At 49.6% G+C, this 20,458-nt stretch overlaps 1 protein-coding gene across 2 annotated transcripts in view; it reads left to right on the top strand.

The window, feature by feature from the left end:
* The window catches only part of LOC149340619 (beta-1,3-galactosyltransferase 1-like), a 98,411-nt gene that overhangs the window by 12,911 nt on the left and 65,042 nt on the right, over nucleotides 1–20,458 (top strand). The window lies entirely within an intron of this gene.

Genomic DNA, 20,458 nt, shown 5'->3' on the forward strand with positions numbered 1-20,458 from the left:
TACAAAGAGCGGGACTGAGAATGGCTCTCAGTGGAAGGGGAACGTCTTCGTCAACCGTAGTCGACTGGAGCTAGCAGGCTTCTCTCGGCCACACTCACGGCCGAGTTAAATATCGTCCGGTTTCCCCAGATCCCTGGCTGGGGAAAAATGGTCGACGAGCACTGTCCAATCGGATGGACCGAAGGGGACCTCCTTGTTACCGCCCACGGCTGGGCAGGTGCGAGCTTGTCCACTCTGTCGCAGCTGGGTCGAAGAGAGGGGAAGATTGCTGACTCATCCAGCCCCGCGGGGAAAGGAATCTCCTGAAGTCTTTCAGCAGGGGAATGAACTTGCCTCCCCGCCGATTACCCAGAACGCGAGTCGGGGACACAGAATTCTTCAATTATCCGCCAGCGTGACGGCGCCGCCAGGTCGCCTCCGCATTCACGGTGGTTGCTCGGACAATAGCTCCTGGGCCTCGCCTGCCTTCGTCGCCGCTGCACTCCGTTCAAGGAATTTCGCTGGGGTTTTGGCTGACAATGGCCTTTGACATCCCTGCCACACTAATCCGCTGAGGCTCGGAGGGGCATTCCAAGCTTCTCACTTCCCATGGTCGTCGCGAGGTTGTCGACCCTGGCGATTGTTCACGGTAGCTGCATGATCGGGCCCACGTGGTCCGAAGTGGTGGTACCAGGAATCCAGGAGCTGAATACCTCCCTCTTGTTCGTTTTCCACCTGTCATGAGGTTTCATGGGAGCACGTGCTTCATGAAGACCACTGCCTCTGGGCATGGCCTAAGTGGACACAGGTGTGACGGGAACACACAAAGAGAGTTAGGGGGGGGGGGGGGGGGGTGCAGAAACACAACATCAATAACATGCAAGTAGTGCAAACTGAAGACAGCATTCACTTCGCAGTTGCAAGAGACGGGGCTATAGATTTCTCTATTATGAAAGCAGTGCGTAATATTTAGAGGGCTATAAAGTATATGCATGTGTACTTTAAATCACTGGCAGTAAATCGTATGCATGTATACTTCAAATCACTACCAAACGCACGCTCATCATAGCGTTTCTTCACAATGAACGCAAATAATTATCACCCATTATTTCACTCAGTACGGTCAACAAAAGGACAGTCCTACTGCAGGTGGGAGGAAATGAACAGAATTCACAGTGGAACAGGCTCTCATGCAAACCACCAAGCGATCACCCGAAAGTCGGGCATGACACCTCCCACACAGGCGCTTTAAGACACTTTTCTGGTTTTTGTAGGTGCCTGGTGACAACGGCATACCGAAGTGAATGTAATACCCTACCTTCACAGTGTGAGGTCAGCGGAGCAGTTCGCACTTCGACACTCCCCTACGGAGCACCAGTTCTTCGCGTGTTGTGCGCTTTTTGTCACGAACCACACCGTCTTTGCGAAGGCAATAGCGTCAAATCCATATGGCTGGAACTGTGTCTGCTGTGGCACAAAGGAAGCGCCCACACGTAGTCGACGGGAACGCAGCACGAGGACGAGAGAGAAATTAAGCACTTGAAATCGACGGTGATGAAAGGCGAGCAGCCGCCCGCAACGAAGTCCCGAGATGACGAGATACGCCGCACAAGGCCGTTAGTTAGCGGCCTGCGAGCACGCCGAAGAATAGTCAAGATGGATGGCACCTGCCCGCTGCTGTGAGGGAATGTGAACGTAAATATCAACGCTAAAGCATTACTAATCCCTTTACGAAAAAAGTCGGTGGCATCCTTGCGTGCGTGCGTGCGTGCGTGCGTGCGTGCGTGCGTGCGTGCGTGCGTGCGCACAATCAGACAATCATATACATGCCGTTCGCGCGTCTAATATACAGGGCGTCCAGGCTAACTTTAGCCAAGGGTCAAAAAATAAGGTATTTGAGGTAGGCCAGGGAAACCACTTACGTACAGCTACCAGCCGGCTTGCGCATCATAGGCAATTCTTTGGTTTGCAATTAACTAATTAGAGATTAAGGTAATTTTCCTAAATACGTAAATATTGACTTTACACAGCAAATGTGAACAGCAAAGTTTGAGAGCACCTTCAGAAACCCCCATTCTATTTATTTGCGATGAAGAAAGCCTCACGCGTATCTTTTTTCCGAGCTCCAAAGAAAGCCCGCGAAATAGAAAAAAATCACGTGCCTAGCGCATTCGCGCGCCACTATTGCGCTGCTCTCAATCCTAGCTTGAGTGAACGAAATCAGCTGCTGGTATAGCGCTACGATCACATTGCTCCGGCAGGCCGATATGTCGACGGTGGTTGCGACGCCCCCGCGAGCCAGTCTGCAAGCGTGACGGTGTAACCACCATCGACACTTCGACCTGCCGGAGCAATGTGATCGTAGCGCTATACCAGCAGCTGATTTCGTTCACTCAAGCTAGGATTGAGAGCAGCGCAATCGTGGCGCGCGAATGCGCTAGTCACGTGACTTTTTTTTTTGTATTTCGCGGGTTTTCTTCGGAGCTCGCAAAAAAGATACACGTGATGCTTTCTTCATCGCAAATACATAGAATGGGGGTTTCTGAAGGTGCTCTCCAACTTTGCTATTCACATTTGCTGTGTAAAGTCAATATTTACGCATTTAGGGAAATTATCTTAATTGCTAATGAATTACAAAACAAACAATGCCTATTATGATGCGCAAGCCGGTTGGTAGGTCTATGTGGTTTCGCTGGCCTACCTCAAATATTTTCTTTTAACCCTTGGCTAAAGTTAGCCTAGACGCCCTGTGTACTCGCCACTGGCCGGCTTCAGTCAGGCGCCAGTTCTCCCGACAACATTCGTACCAAAATTGTGGAGCAACCGTTTGCCGTACAGCGTTCCGGGGGGTGTCATACGATCTCTCGTTGCATATAGCTTCCATGTGCTAGTCAAGCTGGAGACTAGCTTGCGACAGGAATTCGAACCGACGACATATACACCTTCAATTGTATTCCTTCCCGGACTCTATACCTCTTCCTTTAAGGCGCGGTTGAGGTGTCCACCGAGATGTGATTACTGCGCCATTGCCTTTACTCTAAAACCAAGTTTCATAACAAAACTCTGATTCAGCTCTTTGTTGTACAGTGTTCCCAGTGGTGTCATACGCTCGTGTATATGCGTGGGTCGTCGTATGACGTTCCGGATGCTGTCATACGCGTGCGTGTGTGGGTGATGTCATACATCGCGCCACAGGAAACGCCGCCGACAGTGGAGAGCGTTGCCTGCGCTGCGCCGTTTCGTCCCTGGATTACATTGCGGCCTGCTGTGTGTGGTGGAGCCAGTAACAGTAAACCATCAGCCTCTACAGCTTCGACATCGGCACCGGCCCGAGTGAAACGGGTCTTCCGCGCAAGTACGCAACTGCCGAGGAAGCACTACAGCGGATAAATGCGGCCAGACGTGAGAAGATGACTGCGTTCGGTTCCACCGGATCCGTCACCGCATGAACAAAAACAACTTTAATGCATGTACAAAAATTACGGGTAAACAATGCACCCACGGACAGTAATGCTTTCGCGTTCCCATACGTAAGCAGTTTTCCGCTGCCGATTTTCTTTTTTTTTTACATAAAAGCGTTGTATTTTCCAACCAAATGTACGTAACTAAAAAATTAAAAAATACTGGTAACTAGAATTGTCTTTTAAGTAGTTTTAAATCCAAAAATGTAAGCAATTATTTTTTTATTTTTGTTTGTCCATTTATTTCATTTTGGCGCTTCAGCTCCACAGCCCAGACTGATGTCGCTGGTGCTTGGTTCTAGACCGGATTCGAGTTCTGCCTTCGCGACCTATGTAAACTAACCTTGGCATTTCCCTCAATCAATGTAACTTGTCTGGCCACAGCCGTAGTTCCCTTGTGTTTTTACGTCGTCTGTCACTTTCTGGGGTGTCTAGTGTTGCTGTAATCGGCCTATGAGAGCTGGTCACTACGTTACGTTGCATCACACTATGTCGTATCACTTCAAAGCCACGAAGGGGTCAGTGACAGTGATATACATATGTCTTCGCAGTTAAAACAGGTTGTATATGGGTTGGAAATGGTAATGGCTATGGGATGTCAGCGGCATTTTTCGAAGAGCCGTTCGCTTCTTACCTGCAAATTAAATTTAAATTTTCGGAACTCGCGGACGCAAAGAATTCTGGAAAAAAAAAAAAACATGGCGCAATTTTTAAAGGGATTTCAAGTTTACAGAGTAGTCTTCCGGTTCCAATGATATATGGAGATACTCGCACGCTGGATTAAGGGTGCGCCCACTGATGTTCGCACCAAAAAGAGTACTAGAAAAGAAAAGATGCGCCTTAATCGCGCGAGAAGACTGCCCAATTAAGTTGTTTTGAAGAGGAAACCTCTGCCAGGAAAGGGTGTAATCATCTGCGAATCCACCGTCACCGTAGTGATCTAAGTCCTTACTGGACGGAAGGTCGCCTCTGCTTTGCTAATGAAAGAAGAAATCGATTTTTTGTTAATTTCCTGTGGCCCTTGGGAGAAAATCGATACCCGTTTATACGAAGGAACGCGTTTCGCCTGCGGCTGTTTACGCTTTTCTGCGAGTGAACCCACTTCCACCGAACCATTTTCGTAATATGCGCGTCGTTCGACGCCCTCCTGCGAGCCTCTTAGCGCTAAATGCACTGTCGCTATCCGCCTGCCCTGCAGGGAGCTGTATAAAAAATGTTTTCTGATAAAAATCATTTCGCTCCCGAATCACGATGCTTTGGTAGGGGTGAAAGAGGAAGTGAAAGGAGGTCTGTATAAATTAACGCGCGATCAATGCGATTGATCCGGAGGGGAATGCGTTGGCATGCGGTCTCCGATTTGTCTAGCGCTGTGTTGACGAGCAAAGGTCATTAATCACGCCAGTGACAATTTAAGTTCTTTTATGCCCATCGCCCCAGCAACGCAGGAGTAGAACGCTCACAGGCGGTTGTGACAGTCGCGCCGTGCTCGTAATGTGCTCTGTCCCGCGACCACCTCCAGGTCGATGTAGCTTTGCAGTGCATCGGATGACAGCTGGTTGCGTGTTTAATTCTCTGCAGCGTGCGCTGCGACTTCTGCCTGCTGCTGGTGCCGGATGAATCCCCCCCCCCCCCCGGTGCACGAATGCAGCTATAGCTGTAAGCCACACCGGGTGACGGTTTTCGTGGCTGCGAGGCGCAGTTGCAGTCCCGTAACGCCCGACACTCGCCCGTGCGGATCGGCAGCGGCGAAAGCGTAAGCGTTTCATTTGCATCTTTGCCGCTGCGGTTACGAGCGCGCGAGTGACAGGTTGAAAAGGCGCTCTCTTGGCGGGTTATAGCTCGCCGACTCAGCTATTAGTTTCACAAGGTGGGTTTTGGAAACCGATTCCTTTGCGCGAACAATGGGAGCATTGAAAGCAATGTGCGATCGCGGTAGAACAGCGCCGCCTATACGTATTCTTGGAGGTGCTGGAACAGCGGCAACAGCGACTGCTCTGTTACACGATTTGGAAAGCGGTTGCACATCGTTGCGAAGAAGCTAGCCATAAATAAATCATAGGCGAGAACACGTTAGGTCTGCATAGACCTAACGTGTTTTCGTTCTTTCGTCTTAATGATTAATCGTTTTTCCGACGCAGGGAACACTCAGCCATTTCTGGCGGTGTTGTCGCGCTGAAGCGCTTCGCAGCCCTGTTCGGCATTAATTTTCAGTCGTAACGATACGCCATACGCAGCGTCTGGCAAAACTTTTTTTTCTGTGTAAAACAAATTGTCGGCATTGGTTTTACTTCTGGATTTCGGCTAACTTTCCTGGCTTTGTCTAATATCCCATTCCGGAATAGTAAAGAAGTCGACGTTTTTTTATGTACTTTGTTTAAATGTTTGGTCCCTACATGCGGTACCAGCGAATTAAGCCATAATTTCTTAGCTTTCTCTGGCATGGTTGACGGATTCGCTGCTACGTCGGCCTCTGTTCAGCCCGAGTATCGCCTCTGGTAGGCAGCATTTTCGGCGCAGGTGACCTCCGGTTATGGCTAAGCTATAGTCCTAATGGGAACCTTTAGTGCTCTCCCAATTTCATGGCAGCTAGCACAATAAGACACACCGCACATGTTGAAACTCTCTTCCCCCCCCCCCCCATTTCTCTTTTTTGTTAACGAATAAAGCATTGTTCTGCGCGTGACCCCTGTCCCCCTTAATCAATAGGGTGCCCCTATCCTAAAACTCTACATTTAAGCATTTAACAGAATTGTACGTTACAAAGCAGCTGTTTGACTTCACGCGACGCAGTGCAGGGCTCCGGATTCATTTCGACTTACCTGCAAGATTCTCTAAAGCGTACCCAAATATCGATACGCGGGCATTCTTGCATTGCACTGCTGCTGGTTGGTCGTTATAAATGCCGACATATTTAGTTTTTCGTCGTCGGCTGGATCGAGCGCAGCCTTAAGACCTCATTTGATCGGCAAATGTGTGCTTGTTAAAGCGTAAAAGGCGTAAGTCCAGAAATATCGTGTCAGCACTCCTTTAAATTGGAGCCATACACAAAACCCTGCTTTATGTTGGCTGTTGGAAAGCTTTAATTCGCGTTCGTGTGTGTTACATTTCCTTGAATACCTTCTTTAGCACTGATGGAGGACAGCAATTATCCCCTAGGCATTTACCTAGTTACGCGCATGCTTTTTCGGGAGTCGCAGCCTGTGATTACGCCCAATCAACCCCGGCCCCATCTGCGCCCATCTATTTTTCCTTTGCGCCAACCTTTTTGCTGTGGCTGCGGGTTCCGCTCGTTGTGTGCACTTCGTATTCTTGCCGCGCTCTCTGCGTTCGCGCTCTCGTCGCTGTCTCGTCCACGTCGCGAGGTGCGTAGTCTCTTGGCGCTACGGGGCACCACCCTGCAGCCAGGTCTTGGCGCTGGCACATCTGCTCCCTTCCTGTCGCGAGGGAAGCGCAGAAAAACACCGGTGCCCGCGCGCGTGTCCGCATAATTGCCCCGTTGAGCAGTGTTCCCGGTCGTGTCCGACATGGTTTTGTACTTTCCCCTTTTTCTTCGCCTGTTTGCTTTTCCGCTGGTCCCACCGTATGCTATGACCGAGCGTGCAGCCGGCGTGCGCATCCGAGCGCTGCCCGAAAGTGAGCGGAGCCCTTTTGACGCGCGTGTCTTTCGTGTCCTTTTCCCTTTCGTGCGTCAGGAGGCGCACCTCTCCCTCTGCCGCCGCTCTTTCTTGCTTGCTTGCCTTCTTCGCCCGTGGATTTTCCTTTTCCGGCTTGCCAAGGTGCCCCGCCCGCTACGCACTCGTCCCCCCCCCCCCCTCCGTGCGAGGTTACAGCGGGCGCGGTCGCTCGGTCGTCGATTGAGGCGCACGAGGCATTCGTATATAGGGGGATTTCAGAACAGGTTACCTGAAGCGACGCCATAAAAAGGCAGCGTTCCGCTGTCGGAGAACTTCGTCGCATGCTCCATGGCTGCGAGCTTATACTTCTTTTTCGCCTTGATCCTTCGGGTAAACGAAGTATGAACTAAATCACCGCCCCGAGCAGCATCATTGCGCATTGGAGTCCTGCGCCTGCGGCGTATGTATTGAGGGTGGCGCGCCAGACTTGGAGGAAAACAGCAGTCCCATGGACGAGGCTGTTGTTCCGCTTGCTCCGAAGCCGCGCTGGTTCACTTCTTGGGCACGTCGGGGAGCCGGATGCTCGTCGAGCGGCTGAGTAGGGAGGTTTGTTGCTGGTTTCTGTCGAATATTTGCTGCTGTGTAGACGGCTTGGTCCCGCGTTAGCCCTGCGCTGTACCGCGTCTGTTCGCTCCCGTTGTGATCCCGCTGGCGAAACTGTCTTCCGTTCTGTGGCACATTCCTCGTCCCTGCCTATTCCAAGGCGCAGCGCAATGTTTTTTTGTTTTGTTTTTTCAGTGCATGCAGGTGCTCTTAAGTTGCGCACTTTGCCTCAAATTTCTAGTTTCCTTCTCGATTTGGACAGCTGCATGTTAGCGAGTAAGCGTTGTTTGGTTGCCATAGAGACAAGACTTCAGAAAGCGCGCAATGTTCGAACAGTTTGGTGTTTGTATAAAAAGTGGTTACGAGATATATTGGATTTCGCTTGAAATGTTTGTTTTTATGATGACTGTCTTACGCCCTGCGAATAAGAGAGGGGGGAGGGGGGTCGCTGAGCTCGGTTCCCCTCTTCTAAAATTCTCTAATATCATCTGCGGTATCCGCATGGCACGCGTCAACCGCACGTGGAGCGACGGGGAGCTAAGCCACTGCAGGAGCGAGGAAGGAGTCGGTTTCCTGAGATTGGGTCACGTTGTGCCGTGCCACGTTCACTTCCTGCGCATATATATTAGGCAGGAGGCTTAATTCCAGAGTATGTCCTTGAAGCCACCGGCTGGCACGTACCCCGCGGCCTCCTCTGCTGGAAGTCGGCGGCCCGATTTTATGGAAGCGGATTCGGTGTCGCGGGAGTCTGGGTACTGCGCTACCTATGTCTACACCTCACCAAAATGTCGTGGGTTGTTGGGACACTCGGGAAACAGCAGCAAGGGGGGGTCAAGACCAGAGACGTAGCAGGGACCAAGGATCAGGCTAAACGGTCGTGTCGGAGGCCACGAACGATCTACCGGATACTACTTCTCTTTGTTGCAGATTTTCCCCGAGCATGATGGAGCAATCTGAGGTAGCACAGCTGACAATGTCAGCTCCCTGCTATCAGCAGCGAGAAAAGTTCGAAGTTTCGTGCCTTTCACCATGAAATAATTTGTAATTTTAATCTAAATATGGCGTCGGTCCCGTATACATGTTCTATTAAACATGCATCATGCACCGTCTTATTATGCGTCATAATTTTTTGAAGATAAAGGTGCCCTTAGCACAAGTCAAGGAGAGACTTATAGAGAAATAACCTTTGAATCTAATCCTGCACATTTTAATCCTTCACGTTCTGGGGATAAAGGTCCAGACTTGATGAATTATTTTGATTTGCACGGACATACCGAACTTCCGCTCTGATGGCCGGGATACGGCTGTAGAAAATATCTCGTGCTGCTCCCCGCAGGGAGGCGTCTGCAGCATGCAGACGTTGGTGAGTGGCGACACCACGGGGTTAACCCGAGCATCCGCAGGGACATCCCCTCAGGGGGATGATGGTGAACAATGCGTCACCACGGACCCGAGCATCCGCGCTTAGCCGTGCGTGGCATCGCCGTGTCCGGGGAAAAGGGGATCCTGGTGGTTGAGCCGATGCCGAGCGTTTGGACCCTTAAGGCCCCTCGGCGGAGGCAACACACCACTTTGGCCCCAGCTTCCTGTAGACGGCACCTCCGGCCTGACCCGACCGGGGGAAATCGGCAGTCGCCTTTTCCTGTCCTCCCCTCTACCTTTCACTTTCCTATTACCTTTCTTACAACTTTCCTATATCCTCCTCTCTTCTTTGTTTTTTCCTTTTTCCTGGCGGCGAGGGTTAACCGTGTGTGACCAACTACCCTGAGTTGAGTCATATTAGGTTATAGTTAAGGTGTACAGCTGGCGTGGGCAGGACTTTCTTTCAAGTACCTGTCGCGTCCCCTTGTTGGACTCCATGGTGGGTGGCTGGCACCATGACCGAAAAACTACATTTTTTTATGGCTCCCCCCCTTTCAAAACTTGATCGCTCTCTCAAGAGAGGGCGGACCGAAGCAGATGACTTTTTCCAGAAAAGAAAAGTATCCTTTCCAAAATTTCATGTCATTCACAGTAAAGCAGAAGAAACACAAGCAAGGATAATATCCCCATTCCAAGTCTCAAAACGCTTGACGGATGCCTTAGGCCTTGGCTACAAGGTGTCAAAAATGGCCAGTGGCGACTTACTTCTTGAACTGCGCGACAGCATACAACACTCAAAAGTTGCAACAATTGTATCCATTGGGGACATCCCTGTCTCTGTGACCCCACATCGGTCTCTGAATACTGTACGAGGCGTCATCTCTGAAATAGATTTTGTCCACCTTTCTGAAAAGGAAATGCTCGAAGGACTTACTGACCAAGAAGTTATAGATGTCCACCGGATCAAGATCCGGAAGGATGGCAAAGAAGTGGACACCAAACACCTGATCTTGACATTCAACATGAGCACATTACCCGAATCCATTGAAGTAGGCTACCTGAAAATAAATGTAAGACCGTATATTCCCAACCCACGCAGATGTTTCAACTGCCAGAGATTTGGCCACGGCTCCCAGAGTTGTCGCGGCCGCAAAACTTGCGCAAAATGCTCTCCGAAGGACCACCAATCCGAAGAATGTGTTGCTAACCTACGGTGTGCAAACTGTGATGGCGACCATGCTGCCTACTCCAGGGCTTGTCCGTCCTGGAAAAAAGAGAAAGAAATCATTACTCTCAAGACTACGCAAAACATTTCTTTCAAAGAAGCAAGAAGGCAATACTCTCAAACAAACAAATTCACCTTCACTGCAAAAACAAACTTCGCCGATGTGGTGCGTGGGCGCGGCGCACCACACCAGGCTTCGGCACCTGTCCAGGCCACACGTAGTGAGCCTGTGGCGGGGCCATCCGCGCCGTCTGGTGGAGTAGCTCACGCTACTCCGCCTACCCCAAAGAAGGGGACGCAGACCCGCGGGTGGGCGGGCCCAAAGACCTCTTCCCACAGGTCGAGGTCAAATTCGAAAATCAATGTGCCTCCTGCACGGTCGTCCAGTGCCTCCGCAGAGGCGATGGACACGACCCCGGGCAGCCCCTCGCCGTCCACGTCGGACGGTCGGCGGAGCTCCCTGGATCGGTCAAAAAGAGACAGGCCCCGAGTCACGGGGCCATAAACAACTTGATCTAGTTTTTTCAATCAGTACAAACACAAAACTAAGATGGCTTTCATAATACAATGGAACTGTAGAGGAATGTTGAGGAACTACAGTGATATAACTCATATTCTAGGGTCAGTGATGCCTCTAGCCCTATGTCTCCAGGAGACCAATCTTGGTCCACAACATTCAAATATCTTAAAACATTATACAACTTTTAGGCGTGATCGCGAACATGCAAATAGACTCTCGGGAGGCGTCGCAATCATCATCCAAAGCGGCGTCCCGGCTCAAGAAATCAAACTGAAAACAAAACTTGAGGCGGTTGCGGTTAGCGTCATCAGCTACAAAACCATTACAATATGTTCTGTATATCTTCCCCCACACATCACATTAATATGCCAAGATCTAGAAAGCCTGATCGATGAACTGCCGGAGCCATTTCTGGTAGTTGGCGATTTTAACGCTCACTCTCCGTTTTGGGGAAGCGAACGCTGTGACTCTAGAGGCCAAACAATCGAAGATTTTATACTTTCGAATAATGTCTGTCTTTTAAATACGGGAAAAGCCACATATTGCTGTCCAAGCACAGCAAAAATGAGCTCTCTCGATTTAGCTTTCGCATCACCATTACTTTTTAACGATTTTAAATGGGATGTTTTAAATGACCCCATGGGCAGCGATCACTTACCTACCGTCATCAGGCTCTCATCGTCTACTCCAATCATCCCCACAAGGCCACGGCGCTGGAAAATTCAGCTCGCCGACTAGTCACTTTTTACAAAAAGTGCCACTCTGGAAAAGGAATTTTGTGACGACCTTAGCACAGATGAAATTAATGAGAAGTTTACTGAATGCATAGTATCGGCTGCAACACTCGCTATACAACAAACAACAGGACTTGCACAAAAGAAACACAAAGTGTGGTGGACAAAAGAATGCACATTAGCAAAAAAACAACAAAACAAAGCCTGGAGCGCTCTGCGTCGATATCCCACTGCAGAGAACTTACTTACCTTTAAGAAGGCAAAAGCCAGAGCGCGGTATGTGCGAAGAAGTGCAGAGAAAACCTCTTGGCAGAAATATGTCTCCTCAATAAATAGTTCAATAACATCAAAGAAAATGTGGGAAAAAGTTCGTAAATTTACTGGTGACCATACCCCTTTCACACTTCCTCTCTTGACAGCACCCGGGACACAAACATCTTTAGAAGAACAGGCCAACATACTGGGCGAGCATTTTGCTGAGATCTCAAGCTCATCCAACTACACAAACACATTTCAGAAACACAAATCAATAGCTGAAAAACAAAAATTTCCATCTGGAGCAGGTGTACATGAGGATTATAACCAGCCTCTCACACTACAAGAATTAAATAAAGTATTATCTTCTGGAAAAAAGACAGCACCAGGACCAGACAACGTGCATTACGCTATGCTTGCACATCTCTCCGAGGCTGCTGTAGAGGCACTGTTAAAATTCTTTAATAAAATCTGGATAACTGGAAATATACCTGAGGAGTGGAAAAAAGCAGTCGTAATACCTTTTCTCAAACCCGGAAAACCACCAACAAGTCCTAGCAGTTACAGACCAATAGCCCTCACCAGCTGCATTGCTAAATCTTTCGAAAGTGTAATAAACATTAGACTAACCTTCGTACTTGAATCTCGGCAACTACTAGATAAACACCAATGTGGGTTTAAGAAAACATGCTCCACCACAGATCATCTTGTCCGCCTAGAAAACACCATCCGGGAGGCGTTCATCCACAAGCAGCACTGTATTGGGGTCTTCTTCGACTTGGAGAAGGCCTACGATACTACGTGGAAGTTCGGCATCCTCCGTGACCTAGCAGAGCTAGGTATCCGCGGCAGGATGTTGAACTGCTTGAACGACTTCCTGGCTAACCGCACATTCCGAGTCCGCCTAGGAGCAACTCTCTCCACGACTTTCACCCAAGAGAACGGCGTACCCCAGGGGTGCATTCTAAGCACGACACTCTTCATAGTAAAAATGAATTCCTTAGCTAAAGTAATACCCAAGTCCATAATGTATTCAGTTTATGTAGACGACCTACAAATAGCATGCACGTCCTCTAGCATATCAACCTGTGAGAGACAAATACAAATCACACTAAATAAACTAGGTGCTTGGGCAGACAGAAATGGGTTTAAATTTTCTCCTCAAAAAACAGTAGCTGTTCTTTTTTCATTGCGACGAGGCCTACAGGTCGATCCTAATCTATACCTGAATCACACTGTGCTACCAATTAAACAAGAACACAAATTTTTAGGCCTAACTTTCGACAAGAAACTCACATTTCTACCACACATTAACAACCTTAAAAAGAAAGCTTCTCAAGCCCTCAATATCTTAAAAGTTCTCTCACGGAAGCGGTGGGGGTCCGATAGAGCAAGCCTTTTACAAATATATCGCTCTCTGGTTCGCTCCAAGCTGGACTACGGGTGCATAGTATATGGTTCGGCAAGAGCATCCTACTTAAAAAGATTAGACCCCATTCATAACCTTGGTCTGCGCCTATCATCTGGAGCATACAGAACATCACCAGTAGTTAGCCTTTACGTTGAAACTAATGAAGCCGCTCTTGAGGATCGAAGAATTGCCCTTACATGCTCATATGTCTTAAAAATCCGTTCTCTTCCGAAACATATCTGCCATCCAATTGTCACCAAGTGCCCATCTAAAAGATTATTCATCAACAAACCACACTCTATCAGACCATTACTACTGCGCTTTGAAGATAAATGCGAAGAGCTAACAGTGCTAGATGCCCTACCAAATATTGCACAAAGAAATGAATGTTTGCCACCATGGTACAGCCTGCCTTCAGTATGTGACTTCACAATGACACATTTAGATAAAAAGCAAACGCCACATGAGTACATATTACAGGAATTATTTGCACTACAAGAAAAGTATGACACCTACATTGAATTTTATACCGATGGCTCAAAAACAGAAAGTCACGTTGGAAGTGCAGTAATCCAGGGAAAAAATAAACAGATAATGCGACTACCAGAATGCGCATCGGTTTTTACTGCTGAGTGTTATGCCATCTTTGTAGCTGTAGAAAAAATAGTAAGAGAAAACATCAAAAATAGCATCATTTACACCGATTCCCTGAGTATGCTCAAAGCACTGCACTCCAGAAATGCTGCTGAACCCATAATAGGTAACATCATACATAACATTGTTAAAATCACAAAACAAAAACATAACATTAAATTCTGCTGTGTTCCTAGCCATGTTGGAATTTTAGGTAATGAGAAAGCAGATGTATGCGCTGCACAAGCCCGGAATAGCCAAATAAAGCAAGTGAACATACCGCACAGGGATTGTTTAAAATTTATATACAGTAAACTAAAAAAAAAGTGGCAGGCAGCATGGGAAGAGCACGCAAACAACAAATTACATTCTGTTAAGCCCATTTTAGGGGAATGGCAATCATGTAGGCATCAAGAACGTTTTACCGAAGTTATTTTATGTCGGCTCCGCATTGGACACACCCACCTCACGCACAACTTTCTGCTAACCAAACAAAACACACCTCTCTGTGAAATGTGTGGTGCTGAACTCACAGTGAACCACATTTTAATTTCATGTGTCAAACTAGAAGAACTAAGAAAGAAATATTTTACAACATTTTATAGGGAAAGACTTCCATTACACCCCATGCTACTTTTAGGCGATCGTGCACTGGTTGACATTTCATGTATTTTTAGGTTTCTCGAGGAAGCCAGCGTTTTAAACAAACTCTAAGTATAAAAAGCTTCACCTTTAACAAAACCTCCAACCTTGTGTTTGGCGCATCATAGCCTCAGTTGCTTTTGCGCCATTAAAATCAATATAACTAACTAACTAACATCTCGTGCTGCACTATTCACCAAATTAATACTCGATGCCACGGGCAGCTGTCCAGCGAGCTGTTCCCCGCGCTTCGCGCACTGGGAAAAAAAGGGGACTTCTGCAGAGAGTGGGGCTGCTGGAGGGAAGGAAGAACTGCCGGGGAAAGAGCTCCTGGTGCGAGAGGGAGTCGCGCGAGGCTGCCGCGATCGGAACGAATTCGCCAGCAACTTCGGCATCTTCGGGAGCGCGCGCCTCTCTGCGGCGTCCGCCATTCACGCCGCCTGTGGCCACGGTGACCCCTTAATAATGGATCGACGGCGTCCGAGAGCTGCTTTATTATTGACAGCGCCTTCTTGGGAGCCTCCCTTTTGTTTCGGGCCTGTCAGTGCCTCTCTCCCTTCCGTTCCTCCCATTTGGGGAAATGCGTGCCCGCTGCATGCGGCGGCCACGTGCCCATAAGGAAGGAGCCCGCGAGGCTGGAAGGCTGGCTGACCAGTGCTTCCTTTCTCCTTTTCTTTTTCTTCGTTTCTTTTTTTGCTGCCCACGGTCTTTCGATTTTTTTCCCCTCTTCGATCCATCTCGCGATTACTTTTCTGTACTGTGCTATTTGCCTTGTTGCGTGCTTCCGTACATCCCTCCCTCCCTCCCTCCACCGCACTTCAAGCCCATGGGGACAGGTGGCGATAATGGGAAAGAGGGAGGCGCTGCGAGTATTGTTGAGGGGGGACGCGGAAATTTAAACTATTTTCGTTATTTATGAATGAATTTTCACCACATTCGGTGCAATTACGTCACTTTCTATGCAGATTCCAAAACTGCATTTTCTTTTAAGCTGACCGCTGCACTTTAGTAAGTAAAGTTAGCAACCTGCTAATGTCATCGCCAATGCTTTGATTAACTACGGAGAAAGTTCGTTAGTTTTCTGCCTTTTTTTATATCAGCATGTTCATAAACCCGGAAGCCAGGCGTGTAGCCGACCTTCCCAGTGCCTCAGTTGAACGTAAAGAACGTCCGTGAAGCAGGTCTTACTGTAAAACAAATAAGTAGCAAAAATTAGAACAATGAACTATCATAACCATCATCATCGGCATTACTACGCTTACTGCAGAACAGAGGCCTCTCTCGCATCTAACTAACCCTGCCCTGTGCCATCTACGGCCTCCTTGTCCCTATAGACTTCCTTATCTCGTTCGTCCGCCTGACTTTCTGTTGACTCCGTGCTACGCTTGCCTTGTAATTTATTTCGTTACCCGTTACCGTAAGGGCTGGTAGGTTATCCTTCGCATTACATTACATGCATTGCATGCTGGAACGACCTCTCCAATGACATCGCTACCATCTCATGCCCATACACATTCGCCGAAGCTGTTACCAACCTTTTTTCAACATAACACTTGTTCAATTGACTGTTTTGTACCCACCGCTTATGTAATACCCCCAGTGGGTCTTTAAGGTATTAAAATGAAATGAAAGGAAATGAAATTTCAGATAAATAAAACGAGCTGCTAAACTCGGTGTTAACTCAATATCCACACATGGTAGGATACAACTAAAAAATAAACAGGACTCTGTAGCATTACACCATGGCCTGGCGGCTCCTGTATTGCTCCGCTGAACAAACGGCAGAAGTAAACAAAATCATCTTTTTAATGTTGAGATATATCAAGCAAGCCTGAGGCGTCAAAATTATCGAGCTTATAATTTCGCCTTGCGTTATGCTTCTTGTTTATGTCAGAAGGAAAACTTTTTCAGCGGTCTAGTTTTCTTTTCATCTTTTTTTTTTTTTTTGTCGCGGAGGAATCCTGTGTCGCCGCTATGAATGCGTGCGAGCGGAGCTTCACTTTGTTCTATCCGAGTATGGAAGAGTGAGTGCTTTGCTTTGTAGTTCTAGTTTGCGAAGCAAAAGCTTGGGGCCGCATGCAGGCAATAGGGAAGGGAAAACATTGAAAACGCATTCGCGTTCCTTTGTTCCTCAAGTTGACCTCCTTGTTTGACGAGCTCTTTCTTCATTACCCTAGTTTTTAACCTTTGGCCGTTTGAATACGTCATGAAATTTGCGTGCCAGCTAGATTTCGCTGGAGCATTCGGGGCCGTGCAAAGTTTTCTGTGATGGCCCAAACGCGGCGAAGAAGCCGGCTGAGAGAACCTCCGAAGCTATAGCGTCCCGCACCAAGTTGGCCCAATGCCAGGTGATGGAGAGGGAGTAGGGGATACCGTCTCTCCCTCGCTCCCCCTCGCTTTCTACGACCGATGAAATCGCCCGTTTCGTCTGCCCCGTACAACATGGTACGGGCTCGACAGGGACCAGCCTCGGGATCCGCACTCCGACCGGGTAATCAATATCACCGTCGCCGACGTGGATCGGATTGGCCGCCGGACAGGTGTACGCCGCGGTCTCATGTCTGGCCCCGGTCAGTTGATTCGAGCTAGATAGAACCTTGCAGACTCCTTGCCGTAGGCTGGAACGCTGATTTGCTTTATCCTTGTCGAGGCAAGATAACCGCTGGTCCTTAAGGGTAACGGAGTGAATTGCAAGAGAAGGCAAGCATAGCAGGGGGCGGCAGAAAGTTAGGTGGGCGGATGAGATTAAGAAGTTTGCGGGAATACGGTGGCCGCAACTGGCGAAGGACCGGGTTAATTAGAGAGACATGGGAGAGTCACCCGACCGCGCAGTGGGCGCGGTCGGGCTGATGACGGTGTTGACATGAAAAAAGAGATTTTTTAAATGGTTTGATCATTGCAAGAAGCAGGCGTTCGCTTATGGAATTGTTCAGGCGGGACTATCTTTTCGGTGGGGGAAGCAAATATTTATCTCTTGGGAAACCTATATTCTGATCGTATATGAAATACAGGAATTTTAGTTTTGCTGTATAGCTCGTCGTGCTTGGAGCGGCTGCAGCCCAATCTGCGTCAGCATGTTAGATATCGATGATGTTGGTCTGTAGTCTGATAGGATAAACCTGGCTGCGAATCGCTGGGTCCGCTCCAGCGCGGCAATATATTTTGCACAACACGAGTCCCAGGTAATTGATGCATACTCGAGGACCTGGCGAACCAAGGTGTCATAAGCCTCGAGCCTAACGTCGGAGGGGGCATGTTTTAGTTGCAGGAAATATTACTTATTGCAAGCTTTCGTGCATACGTTCTCGTTCAGATCATATTGCGATTTTAAGGATGGAATGCTGACGTTGCTTAAATAACAAGAATGCATCAGTCTGATGGCCCTGCTTTGAACTCCCTCGAGTGTGTGATCGAGATATACTTGATGTGTGTGCCGGGTTCCGGAGAATATTAAGGCGAAAGCCTTTAGAGCCTCATCGTTGTCGACCGAAGGTTGTCAGCAGAGATGTCACGCTTTTCGGTTGGCCGAAATGGTTATGACGTCAGAGCGCGCAAATTCAAAGTAACACCCACGCATGCCTGGCGCCCCCTTCTGGAGCAGACGACAGTTAATAAAAAATAGTTGCCCGCTCCGACAGGGGGCGTAAAGGCCGGGATACATGCGACGTTTTTTTCGACGACATTCGCGCGGCAGAAAACGTCGCGGCGGCGCGACGCCCGGCCGGAGATACATGGAGCGTTGAAGCGGCGGCGCGCCGCCGCGTATCCCTCGACGTGAAAGCAAATCTGATCAACAAGTGACAAACACCACTGCGCAGGGAGGTCTGTGAGAACAGCGACGCTGACCATTCTTTTAAAATCAGGAAAGTTTCACTTCGACACCATTGTACAAATTTTAGCGCGCGCGCTTAAGTATCTATAAAGATTTGCGTGCTCGAATGCATGCCGTCGCGTACCTTTCGACGCCCGCTCAGCCGCGGACACCACCGGCTGCGGTTTTCTTCGACACATTCGCTTCAGGGAGGGAGCGCAGGCATTCCGATCCAAGATTCGACCGTGTTCTCCAAAAAAAGCGACATTTCAAGTCTGTTGAAGCGTTTATTTTCACGATAAAACATTTCCGTGCCAAAAACACTGCGGAGCTCGTCGGCCATGGCGGCCATGTTGGCGGTGGCAGGCCGAGGACCGGAAGAGCGGGCTTTCTGCGCTGCTATTGGCTCGCTTCAGCCACCGCTTCCGGTCTCACCGGACGCCGCGCGTCAAAATCTAGCCGGTCCTGATCGGCGGCGGCGGGCGTTTTTCTCGACGCCGGGCGTCAAATCTGCGCCGTCGGGCGAAAATCGACGACTCGCCGCGGTAAAAACGCCCCATGTATTCCGGCCTTTAGGCGTCCGTGGCTGACTGCATCACATAACTCTACTGCGAACACAAGCAGTGCGCCAGGAAAGGCTTTCGCCTTGGAGCACTTTAGAGAGCCAAAGTGCCCCCTGAATTTTTTTTTCTAATTTAATTCGGACAAATGTCATGTCGTGTTACCTGCTGAGGGCCATAACGAAGGTGGCGCTATGAGCTTAATGTCTTTTTGGCAGTCTAAACAATGTTCTCGCATGCTGATGTCAGGCTAAATCTACAGAGAGAAAAACGCCTCGAAATTTCCGGAGCCCCTTCACTACGGCGTCCCTTACAGCCTGAGTTGCTTTGGGACGTTAAACCTCAATAAACCAAACCAAACCATCGAAACTCAGATGGTTGCGACGGGGTTAAACTGCATAGCTTTGCATTTGATAAGGCTAGGATGCATTAACCATTGATTGCACCGTGCATGGGCGTTTGGTGCGTGTGTGCTTGGTGGTGTTTCCTCTGCACGCCGTGGCGGGAACATGACTCATTGAAAGGGTGCGCGAGAAAATCCCCACGTCGACCTGTTCTCTTTCTTTCTTTCTTTCTTTCTTTCTTTCTTTCTTTCTTTCTTTCTTTCTTCGCTCTGCTGTCGCATTCCGCGTTCCTACTTCGACGCGGTCAGACCGGTCACGCTGGCCTCTCTTGCCACACCGTCCGTGTCGCACCGCCGTCGTCCGACGCGCGGCGCGTATCATGTAGTAAGGTACGAACACACTAGCGGCAAAACGCGCGGCATGCCGCTGGCGGCGCCACCCCCGCCGCGAAATGGACGGCCACACTCGGCGGCAAAGAGTCGCCGCCGCGCAAAGCTCCCTTCCTGACAAACCGGTCGAGGTCCGCGATTCTGCAGGAGCGCGCGCGGCACCAGCGCCGCCGCTGGCATGTAACTTCAGTAGGAGCCAAGAGGTGGCGACACAGACGCTCCCCACGTGACAAACTCGGGCGCCCCTCATTGGTCTGCCCGCTCCGCGGCACGCGGCAAGCCGCCGATAATGGCTCCTCGACCCATTCGCTGCGCGGCAGATCAACCCGCCGCCGCGGCAGGTTTCGCGGCAAGCGGCTTGCCGCCGGCGGCGTGCCGCGCGCGCTTTGCCGCCAGTGTGTCCGTACCTGTACGTAACGGCCGCGGCGCGGCCTTCGGACAGTTACGACTTCTTCGCGGAACAGTCGCTCCCGGGAGGTTTCGGAATCGGCCGCCCGTCGGTGTCCCCTTTCAATCTCCCCGCGATTGGAAGAAGCCTCGCGCAGCGGCTCCCCCCTGCCGCCAGCGTCGCGGGCCGGATGTCTATTTTTCGTCGCGGCCTGTGCGAGCTCTGCGGCGGCTTTTTTTTTTTTTTTGCCCCTCCCGGCGCTTGAAATTGCGCTTTAAAGTGACGCCGTCTTCGCGGTTCGTTTCTTTTCTTTTTTTCTTAATTTCTCCGTCCGTGCTTTGTGCATTTCTTTTTCATCGCCGTCTCTCCTTTCTTGGTTCGGTTTATTGCAGTCGCGAGCGGTGTTCTTCCTCTCTTCGCTCGCCTCCCGCCGCGCCCAAGCCGGTTCGCCTTGAAAGCGAGCGTTGTTTTAAGCTGCGCGGAAGTACAGGTGTGCGTGCGTGTCGGGTCGTGACGGACGCCAGGCT

This window comes from Amblyomma mixtum, chromosome 6 (genome assembly GCF_055824585.1).
Source record: "Amblyomma mixtum isolate Tamu chromosome 6, ASM5582458v1, whole genome shotgun sequence".
Classification (NCBI taxonomy): Eukaryota; Metazoa; Arthropoda; class Arachnida; order Ixodida; family Ixodidae; genus Amblyomma; species Amblyomma mixtum.